Below are 12134 nucleotides of genomic sequence, written 5' to 3'. Positions count from 1 at the left end.
ATAATTACATGCATTTGTAGAAAAATATTCCATTAGCATTTCAAATGGAAATTTACATTTTTTAAATCTCTCTCTCCTCGTATTGGTGCTACTATCAGCACTTTTCTTTCCTAGAATTGTCAGGCCTCTATAAATGTGGTTAACTGCTTGACTAAGAAAATAAATTAAACTTTGAAGATGGTAATTTAAACTTCAGTTTATTTGATAGGGGGAACTAATGAAAGGAAGTGAATCAGGACTCCACAGCCATGTGGCCTGTTTGCTGACTCAAGTCCATTTGCACTACAAGCTGTTTCCAACCGAATAGATGGTTTTTTTTCCCCCATGGTGTGATAGACTTGTGACTGAAAGAGCTATAATACATAACTGTAGATACATTCTTACTTATAACAATTATTTTTACTTTTCTAGCAATTTCAAAGACATTGTTCCACAAAAATCATTATCATATCCTTTGGTTCAAATCAGTATATAAGAAAATAATGTGCATTTCCGATTATCTTAAATACACATATTAGAAAATTATTATATGGTGTTGAAATAAAATTTAATTTTATCTTTTTCTGTTTAATCTTTTAATTTTGCTTGCCTTATTTTTCAAATCACAGTGTCCTAAATTAAATTTAGCACACATATGCATTATATATATTAAATATGCTATATATATGTTATATAAAACTTCTGGAACAAAAATTCATGTTCTCCTCCTATAATAACACTTCTGCTCATTTAGGAAAATGTTTTAATTGAGAGGGCACACCATGCCAATATGTCCTTTGAGTCTAGAATTGGCTTTTTCATTTTTCATGAACTTCCATTTAATGAAAATAAATAAAAGATGTCATAAGTGCAACAATAGTGTAGTATTAGTTAAATATTCATATAGTTCTATAACTTTTTGCTTTAGAGGATGTATTTCATTAACATAGCTAAAGCAAAACTTGAAAATGTTCATTTTTGCTATGAACCCTTATCTTTTCATTATGCTCATACAAGTAAAGGAATAAAATTAAATTGCACACACCTCTTGAGGTCCTGATATACAGAACATATCAGAGAAGTCCTGGATGCTCCTGTAATTGTTTCCTTTAGAGTGAGGAATTATCCTCACTTGCTTCTGACTAGACAAACTGTTATTTTTTAGTGTATTCCTTTTTTTCCAAGATAGAATTGTTCTCTTGCATTGTCGTATGTTTTATCAGAGGGTTTGAAAATATGATTGCTGAGGTTCCCTGCACAAAAGTTTACAAGGATTGAAAATTTATCATCACATAATATCTCCTGTTTTGGAACTACTGTATCTCATTTCAAATTTCTCTTGCACGGACACAGAGAAGACTCACTTTCAGCCTATTTATTGTTATATGTAAATGTGTACTAACTCTACTCAATAATAAGCGAGCTAAAGTGATATATTTCACATCTTGGCTGAGCCAGAGAAAAGTCTCTGCATTGTTTTCTAATCTCCTTTACCTCTTCTTGATGAAGAAAAGGGACTCATATTTCAAAGGGAGGCTATATGACACAGATACCTACACCAACTTGTAGTGGATATAGAGTTGAAAAGGTATCAACATTTATCATATTACACTACAAGGATTTGGGGATTAATTGTTGCTTTACCTTAAACTAACCTATCTGTACCAATAACATATCTGTACTAAGATAATATACAAAATTGATATTTGATTAAAATTTGAGATGGCAATAGCAAGCAATTGGTGTAGGAATAAAATAAATTAATAAAATTATTATTAATAATTATATTATATAATTAATTATATTATTAATAATATTAATAAAATTAATTAATTGAACATAATTAATAAAATTATGTTTTATCTACAGTTATATTTTAGAAATCTTAACAGACTTCTATTTTTGTTTCCCAGTTTTGTTTTCCTTTTTTCCTTTCACCTTTATTTAAACCGACTTGATATTTGGACTCCTTGTTTTTGCAGAGCGATGTGACAAGATGTATTGGTATGTGCTCATCTCTTGAACTTCTTTTGTATAGATCCTAGAATTCTGCCACAGGAGAAGACCACTGGGCATAAACGAATGTATTGGAAAAAATGGGATTTGAGAAATGGAGGGCTTCCACAGAATGGTGGGAGACAGAGTGGAAATGATGAAGCCCTGGTATATTCTAGAAAAGGGCCACTGCTTCTTGTGCTCAGGTAGAACTACAAGGAAGCTGGACGAAAACCCAGATGAAAAAGATATAGAGTAAGAATAGATAAGTAGAGCCTATGGGGACTTCTCTCCACAGAGGGTTATAGGAAGAACAAGGTGAATCACTAGTCCCCATAAAATGACTTTGGAATAGAAGTAGATCCAATAGACATGAAAAGGCCCAGAGGGTAGAATAATGTCTCATGATGAACTGTCTGGATTACCATGAACAAATGCCATAGAGAATCTGGAATCACATGTGTGGATTAGTGACTAAAACCAGACAAGAACGATGATCAAATTAGAAGAGAGAATAGTCAACATCCATAACCAGTCCTCCCAATACTTCCGTAGCTGAAGCAGACATGGAAATTGTGAAATAAGGAAAATCCACAAGTTGAAACACTGAGTTAAAATTTTTACTGGAGGACTGGAGGACTATGGGTTCAAAAAGGAATTATAGTAAAAAAATTTTAAAGTACACTTATTGTATACTACATTTATGAGCTGACATCCCATTCCTGTTGTAATAACAAAGAGAGAAAGTGAAAACAAGAATTATAATCTAAGCTTATAAATCACTCAGTGGATTGCTCATAACTAAAGATTTAAAGGTGTTTAGAAGCCAAAGTTAAAGATGCCAGTTTTGTGGGCTTTCCAGCTAAAGAAATATTCCCTCTATTTATATACCATTTTATAACTCAAATAACATACATCTCAAGATAAATTAAAAAATTATTTCAGTCTAACCAGGGATCAATAAAATAGTATAAGCCAAATAGTAAATATTTTAGGTGTTACAGGTCATTTGGTGTATTTTGCAACTACTCCATTCTACTATTATAGCATGAAAAGAGCCATAGATAATTCCAGACTGAATGAATGTGGTTGTGTTCCAATAAAACTTTACAGAAACAGATAATGGACTGGATTTGGTTCCTGGACTATAGTTTTTCTATCCCCAGTCAGGCTCAAAGCATAGATGTGGCTATTTTTCACAACTTTGGGATCATCGCTTCTCAGCCTTTTGGTTAATATCAAGTGTAGTATATGTTCTTACCAGTTTAATATCTGATACATGCTCTACCCGAGGACAATATATCAAATGGATTTCTGGAGCAGGGAGATGGAATAGGAGCGTGCTCTGTCCCCTCCATGCATGGGCCTGATATTACAGGACCGGTGCACCCCTCGGAGGGAATAACCAGGCAGCTCCCGCTGTGTTGACCCAGTGTGGTGATTCCTGAGCCTCCACCTGGTGGCCCTTAGACCATCTGCCTGCTGTGTGCCTTCGCTATTCAGATGCAACTAGAGTCAGCAAAAGAGAGTCAAGACAGCAACACAGGAGTGTGTGGAATATGTATTTATATATGCACTATGGTCCTCTTACATACTACAAACATGAATACAAGTATAAGCCAACAGTGGAAGTGGTTTTGCTCATTTTTTTTCTTTCTTTGTTTTTGTTTCTGTCTAGTGATTTCCTCTCCTAAGTTTTGTTTTCTTATACTTAAGTTTTTATTTTTCCAAAACAAAACTTTAGGATCATTTTTTCTTTATTTTTAAAAATATTTTAATAATCTTTTTATGTGTTTATTCATAAAATGTGACTTGGCTTCATCCATTGACAAATAATTCCAAATATCCAAATGATTTTTATAATTAGAACATTGGAATGAATGATAACTGAATGTGTTTTGAAGGGAAATGGAGATTGACAGGGAACTTCTATAAATTGGCAGTCAGAGAAAAAGTAGCAGAAAGCATGTCACATTCTAATATTTTTTGAAATGTATTGAAACTTGTGGCATTTTCCCCCCCTCATTTTAACCCTGCATGTGTGTGCTTTTTCATTATTGCTAGGCAGAGATGTTTATTCTCCCTGAAATGCTGAATCTGACCCAAACTTCAACACATTTCACAAGTAAGAATCTACTATGCCAAATATCTTTCTTTTGCACAGTTAACAGCATTCCTAATGAGCTGTTAATGAGCTATCAATTTCTAATATAAGCTAAAGAGCTAGAGTAGTCACCAAGGAATTCTAGAAGCAAAAATGTTGCATCCCAAAAACATAATCAAATGAATTATTCCAAGATTTATAATTGCCCTTAAGTTATCCTGACTTTCTTTATGTGTCATTTCTAAATTGATAGCAGTGTCTTTGAAGATTAATTTATGATCTTAAATAATACCCATTGCACAATGTTACCATTTTTCATGAGTTATTATTATTTTAATTATTACTAAATATTATTTATTATGGAACTTCCCTGTGCCAGCCAATGTAGTCTCAGAAGTTATAATCTTTTGGAGAATACTCTGAGATGTGTAATTATTTTAATAATAATAAATGATAATATGATAATACCTGGAGTGATAGGCAAATGTGTCTTAAGGTAAACACCCTGAATTATCTTAGGCATTTATAGAAAACTTTGAAACAGGTCTAGTGGAATTTATTTTACCAAATTCAGACTTTCAAATAAAACATTTTACTTTATTTTATTTTATTTCCTATGGTCAGATCACTAAACGTGATCACCCCCCTCAGTTTAGAGAAAAATGTAAGGAAGAGCATGGTAGTCAAGGCAATAGTCTCTTTATGGAAGCTGGTCATTCTTGAAGTGGAGGATTCATCCCCTTCACTGTTCCTCCCCACCAGGGTACCCAAAATAAATGTTTATTGAAATGTTCTTCCAATCTATAAAGCCAAGTGTAGAGTGAAAAGCATAGGAGAAATTGTAGAATTTTCCAGTTAGAAGGCTTGCTACTGAGTCCTATTGCATTTCTACAGTGTAGGTCTGCACATATAGGTAAATTTCCCTGAGCCATGAATTAAAAGGACACAGCATTGAACTGTCTTTCTAGCCTCCCATTCAAGAGGTTCGTCTTCTAGGACAGAGGACTGAAGACCACTGTCATCATCACTCCAAACACATTGAAATCTATATGAAATACAAAAGGATATTTTAAATGCATACTTCAGCTTTATAGCAAAAGGGGAATTCCCGCATATTGGAAATGAAGAAGGAAAGAGTGTCATTATAGAACAGAAAATGGAGCTGCAAAGCTTTGGGGAGCTACCGGGGCAGGGCTGTTGCTAATAAGTAAGTTAGGATGTTGAGCCCCAGGTCGCCTCTCTACTTTGGAGCTGAAACTCCAAGGAAGAGCAGATCATTTCATGGACGATTGTTTAAAATAATTGCACCCCTTGACCTAGTCATCTATCAAGGAAGTGAGCAACACTGGGCTAGGTTATATGTGTGGTAAAAGTGTCACTGGCAAGTAATGAGAAACTCAGGCTACGCCATGTGCTGCTATGGATCCCTAGGTACATTGACTGAGTTATGCAGGTAACCTGAAATATTGACCTGGTGTCCCTAATTAGTTAGGTATACAATATCACAGTCGAGTGGTATTTCAGGCAAAGGAATCTCAAAACTTTCATTTCTATACTACACTAGTAGATAACTCAGAGGGCAAAAAGAATCTCATGGGTAAGTAAGCTGGCTGAAGATCACTCCACAATCTAATTTACAAGGCAAAAAAGAAACAAATTCAATGAGGAAGAATAAGTAGATATAACAGGTCTGACACCCAAGAAACAGGTAATACAACAACATGAGAGACACTTTAAAATATGTGTATTAATGTGTTCAATAAGGTAAGCAATAGAATTGATAAAGCACTCGCAGTACGTTTTGAAAAGCACATGAATTTGAAAAGGAACAAAACAAAGTCGTAAAAAATTCCAACAATTGAAATAAATATTAAACTTTGGGCAAATTGCACACAAAACTGAAAAACTGAAACCACCTGAATTCGGCTCAATTGCTAACGTGACCATCAGCAAGTTACTTAGTCTCTGTGTTTCAGATTCCAGTATCATTCCTAAGAGTTACATGTCAAATGCTCACACTGTTCTTGGCACACTTTTAATGCACGGCATGATAGCTGGTATTATTAGGTATTGTTTTTAACAAAATTTGTTGCAAAAGATAAAAGGACGCTAATGGGGGATAGAATAAGGTCCTGCATCAATCTATAAGGAGTTCTAATAGGACACAATAAAAGGGGATATTAGAAGTGATATGGCTGATAACTTCTCAGAATGGATGATATAATCCTAAAGTTGAAGAAGCACCAAATTAGACAAATTTTTGTGTTACCAAATATCAAATATAAAGTGAAAAGAGATGCTGTAAGATACGGAGACATTAAATACAAGGAAATTATAATTAAAGTTTACATAGGCTTTTTGAATGCCAAAAGATGGTGAGATGTTTTAATTGTTGTAAGAAAATAGAATTAAATTATACTAAATTTATCCATTTTGTTCTAAATTTTGTCTGTTTTCTTCAGAGTTATAAAATTGTTTCCTTTTTCATCAGCTAGGTCAATTTTTATAGTTTTTCACTTTCCCGGGAAAAATTGCCAGACTTGGCTTTGTTTATTTTATAATCTGTTTCCTAATCCCATTATCTGAGGTGCCTATGGATCTTTTCCTGTTGGTTTTTGTTTCTGCTAATTTCTCCTTGGTTTGTCTTATCTCTTCAGGTATTTGAAAAATTATGTGTAGAAAAAAATTGAACCCCAGGATTTTATCTTATTTCACAGATGCTTTTCATTTGCTCCTACCCAGGTGCTTGGAGGCATTCGCACTTCTGGATCAACTTGATAGGGAACCCACATGTCTAGTTTGCCTGGGGAGATCCTGTTTTATGCCTACTTATCTGGCATTCTATCTGGTTTGGTATTTGCACCATTTAAACAAAATTTGATGAATAATGATCAAAAGTTGCTGTATTAAAATAAGTCGGGATGGTTTGGGAAAACCTCTGCTCTTACTGATGGATGCTCTATGAGGACAGGGCGGTTTCAAATGCTGAGCAGTTCAGGCAGCATCTCCAGAGTGCCGTAGAGTTCAAAGAGCTTGACTCGCTTGCCTACCTGAGCTCTGTTGGAAACCAGAAGGAGACTCAGGGACTCTAGTTCAGTGCTACAAGTATCCATCCCAGGCAGCGGCAGAGCTAAGATACCTGAATCAAATGAATGTTTGTTCACGGTGCATCGCAGAAGGAGAATTCACAGCATTGACAGGACAGTTACGCAAAATCTGAGAGCACCGAACAGAACGCACTGAGTCTCTGATAGCAGCAAGGGTCATGATACATGAAGTGGAGATATGTGAGATGGACAAGGGGGGCGTGATACCTGGACCAGTTGCCCCCCACTTTTATATCGAGTGTGTTAACGCTCTTCCTGAACATCTCACCAGAGGCAGTTACCCAGAGAGGTGAAGCCGATTCAACTCAGGCCTCACCCATGACTGATCTCATTTCCCCAAATTTGTAGAGTTAGATCCCAGAGCACTTGGGGACATGGATGCTCTTGCCTCAGGGTTATTTCTATCACCCCTCCCTCTCTGCTGTGATTTAGGCTCCAGAGTTCTTCCATCTGACCCTGCAACATGCACATTGCAGGCCTTTTGGAGTGGTGACCTTATGCTGACATAACCCAAAGTGCAGAGATAATGGACAATCTAGGTGTCTAAGACACATGCGTGCTGAAGTGTGGGACAGAAACCGCACAGAAATGCAAAGGCTTATTTCCTCAATGAAATTTCTGTGGGCCTAGTGGTTTGTTGAGATGTCTCCTGTACAATGTAAGGAAAAAATACTACACTTTGCATAATCTCGTTTTATATGTGAATTGTTATAACCTTTTCAGTTGGTGTCTTGATATGCTGCTGTTTTGATAAGGATTTAAAGTTATGACAGCTTCGCTAGGCTGCAAGGGAAGAAATTCTGCTTGGCAACTTGGTATTGAGACCCAGAAATCCAAAGCAGATTGGTATGCCTTCTAGATGCTGGGGGATGAGTCAATAGAAAATGACTCCCTAGGATTTTTTAAGGAAAAAAACCCATGCACCCTTCAACAAGTAACTATTTTTATTTATCTACTATTTTTATTTATCTATCTGCAAAGATACTAATTAAATGTTACTAATGATATTCACATTTGAAACATCCCAAGTATATAAAATATATCTATAACTGTATTATAAAACACTAATATAAAACAGATCTGTATCTATTATCTGTATCTGTCTACATATCTCCAAATCATATTAAATCACATGGGATAATAGTCCTGAATTTTAAGGGAAAAATGTCACATAACAATATCATGTTTAGTATGATACCAATTTTATATAGTACCCGCTACATATTAAGTACTCAATAATATTTACCTTATTGATGAATAAAACAACAATGCTTTATTGTCCTGCAACAATAAAAAGATACACTCTTTCTCCAACCTAACTTCCCCTCCCTATGTCACCCTAGTTTTCCTTTTTTATGGTGTATGTGTGTGATTTTTTTTTAATATGAGAGCATATTTCCTGTCTTATGTTCCTCACATCATATTTGCTCTTTCCACCCACTGCAATCTGGTTTTTAGTTCTATATTCCACTAAAATATACTGGAAAGATGTAAAAGAATCTTTCAATGGCAACAATGAGGATAAAGCTAACTGCAGTGACTGTCAGCTCCATTCACTCTGTGGATTCCCCTCAGCTCGGGAGTGTCTCTTTCCTTGGTTTCTCAGCGCCAAATGTTTGTTTTCTCACCTCCATGACCATTTCCGTTCCATCATTTGTTTTCGCTCCTCTTCCTTTATGTTGGTAACTTTTATCCTTTACTAACTCTCTTATTTTCTCCCTCCAGGGTATTATCACTCCTGTAGCTACCATGTAATTCCCAAATTACATTTCCACTGAGCTCTCTTCAAAGAGTTCTGATCTCATCTGCTCACTTCATTATCCTTCTCCCTACTTTCACTTTCAATCTTGCTCCAGCTTCAGCATCTCCAGTCTTAGTTAATGACACACAAAGCATTTTTATTTCACTTCATTAACATTTCTCCTTCCTATCCCATCCTCCCCACTCCATGGCTCCTCCCTTAAATGTAAGCCCTATCATTCTTCCTCTAGATTATTGCAGTAGTCTCCCCATTCAAAAAGTGTCTTCTATTTTACTACTCTGAAATTCATACTAAAATTTCTAGTGTAGAAAAATTGCAAATACTAAATGGCCTTCACAGTCCTTGATGTTAATCTGAGAATGCTGCTACTAATTTTTTAAAAGGCCTTAGACTTTTTTTTTGGCCAGAATTCACAAGAATATCTGTCTACCTTTCCCAATTTAATTTCACAATGCTCTTTTTCAAACTGCTTGCAGTATCCCTCATGCAGAATTGTTTTTTACACTGCCTTGATTCTATATTGCTAAAACTTCTGCTTGAAAAACCACTGTATCCTGCTCTCTTCTTTCTTTGCTTTGTCATTTTAAGGGCACTGTTCCCATGTCATGGGGAACTGCTTTTCTCATATTTTGTATATGCCGTTTATGTTGATATTTAGGGTTGAATGTTTCCTTATGATATTTAAAAAGTATCTTAACTTCCCAGGAAAAGTATCATCAAATCACGTGCAGAATAAATTTTTTTTTTAAGATTTTATTTATTTATTTGACAGAGATAGAGACAGCCAGCGAGAGAGGGAACACAAGCAGGGGGAGTGGGAGAGGAAGAAGCAGGCTCATAGCAGAGGAGCCTGATGTGGGGCTCGATCCCATAACGCCGGGATCACGCCCTGAGCCAAAGGCAGACGCTTAACCGCTGTGCCACCCAGGCGCCCCTAGATTTTTAGGTTCTTTTCTCATCTCTAATACATGGATTAATTGATCTTATTAAGTAGATATGTACTTCCTCTTGTCTCTTTGCCCATTTCTCTTCACGAAGTCAATCTTGTTACAGTTTTAAATTAGGATTTCCCTTTTCTTCCTGGAATGTATATTAGAAATTCTACCCTCCTGGAGCCAGAAGATAATCACAACCCAGTAATGATAAAGATAAAATATTTTCCTCTTTTATGCAAATACATATACAAACCCCTCCTCCCACCCCCTAGCCACACACACAGTCAGTAGAAAACCATGTATCTTAGGATTTGTTGTAAAATTGAAAGGAGAAAGTAATGTCAAATGTCGTACTTAGTGAAAATAAAACATAACAAACTCTATCATACTGGAGGAAATACATCGTGTTAAAGCATCCTGTGAGGGATCTTGTTTTCTTATTTATCAATGTTCCATATTAGAAGCTCAGAATCTATCCATCCTTGCCTGTATGTATATAGACCATAGAAAGTGTATTTTTTAAATACTAAACTTTATAGAGACATAGCAAGATTTCTGTGGATGACTGAACACACCCTCAAATAAAATAATGTCTTTTACTTTATTATATAAGCATATGAGGTCAAAAGGCTCTAAAGCTGACAGCTCAAAATTGGACTATAACGTTCCCTACTGAATATAACATAACAAAAATTTCACAGAATGTCAAAAATATTTGGACACATTCAAAAACAAGATCAATCTGGCCTCATTTCTAAACATAAGCCAAAGAAAAGGACACTGTGTTACCACAAAAATAATCTAATATGCTCCTTTCTCTTGGCTCACTGTGGGGCTCCTTACACTTACAAATGACATGTCTAGTACTTTTGTTTCTTCCACCTTGTAGATAAAAATTATTAAACCCAATCATTAAATTGCCCCTATTCCTGAGAGCACCCAGTTCAGAACACACCCTTTCTTCATTAAGCCCTCTCTCGAAACACACAGGACAATCTCAAACACCACAACAAGCCTTTCTTAGGTCTGTCTTACTGAGAAGCTCCAGGGTTCCTCACAGAATGATCTGATGCTCTTGATGAAAAAATCAATAAATCTCATGTGGTTATATAGGTACGTTCTTGGTGCTTTTGTTCACTGCGACATACCAGTTACATAATTAAGCAGTAATGACTATGAAGTGTGGTTTGATAAAACTATCCAGATTTCTCTTGAAAATAATATAAAGATAAATGCTAGCCACTTCATGGGGCAGTAAACCCAGTGACCCATTAGAATCACCTGGAAATTTTAATTTTGTGTTAGGTGAGGCTTGATTCTGGTCACTTTTTAAAAATATCTCAGATGATACTGTCATCCAGAAAAGATCAAGTAACTTTTGTTTAAGAGAATGATTCTAGTTTAGTTTGCATTATTCCTCTTCCAAGATTTGCATTCCAGTGCCGTACATTCCGCGGCATCTTGCCCTGGGTACGAGGTGCTTGCTGGGAGGCTTCTTCACTAAAGGCAGCAAGTTCTTTGTCTATGCAATTGCTGAAAGTCTTTTAAAGAAGTCTTTACATACTGAGTCTTTATCAGATGGTTTCTATGGAAGGCTTGGCTTCCCTTCAATATTTTCTTTGAAATTCTGAAGGCCAACTTTAATAGAATTACAAAACTGTCTCTTCATCTTAATCAATCTGTCTTTTCAGTGTTGGCTGCATTATTTCTGATCCCCTCAGCATTCTCTGTGCCCTCTAGGCATAGGAGGAGTAATTTTACCCCAATTTGTGTGAAGAGTAATTTCCTGAAAATATTTCTCTTCCTGTTTGGGCCCATTTAACTCTCCTCTGTTCAGCCATTAAACATCTCCCAGTCTCAGCAACTCAAAGGCCTTGCTGTTTAATGAGCTGGTGCCTGATGAATTTTACTCGGTGGATGTTCTTCAGTTTACCATTACCGGGGTTATTATAGCAGCTTCAGACTCTGCCTTTTGGGAACCTGTTGTAATCCTAGGGAAAAAAATAGAGAACTGACAACTTACTTCCTTTTCAAATATAGTTAGGTTTTTCATTAAAAAGTATACTCTATTTTTTTGTTGTTTTTCTCTTTCCCTGACCCATCCCAACTTATAAAAATTTTAGAACAAGCTAATATTGATTAGTGTTTAGAACCCTCAGGGTGCCTCGGTGGCTCAGTCAATTAAGCTTCTGCCTTCAGCTCAGGTCCTGATCCCGGGGTCCTGGGATCGAGCCCAACATTGGGCTCCCTGC

At 36.0% G+C, this 12134-nt stretch overlaps 1 non-coding gene across 1 annotated transcript; it reads left to right on the top strand.

Moving 5' to 3' along the window:
• The first annotated feature begins 3186 nt into the window (after positions 1–3186).
• Positions 3187–3368, top strand: LOC123797715 (U2 spliceosomal RNA). Its single transcript, XR_006781041.2, has one exon. It is a non-coding gene; the product is annotated as a U2 spliceosomal RNA (small nuclear RNA).
• Positions 3369–12134: the final 8766 nt, after the last annotated feature.

The sequence above is a fragment of the Ursus americanus genome, chromosome 29 (genome assembly GCF_024610735.1).
Source record: "Ursus americanus isolate L20-20 chromosome 29, mUrsAme1.1.p, whole genome shotgun sequence".
Taxonomy (NCBI): domain Eukaryota; kingdom Metazoa; phylum Chordata; class Mammalia; order Carnivora; family Ursidae; genus Ursus; species Ursus americanus.
This window is presented reverse-complemented; position numbering and strand designations above follow the sequence as displayed.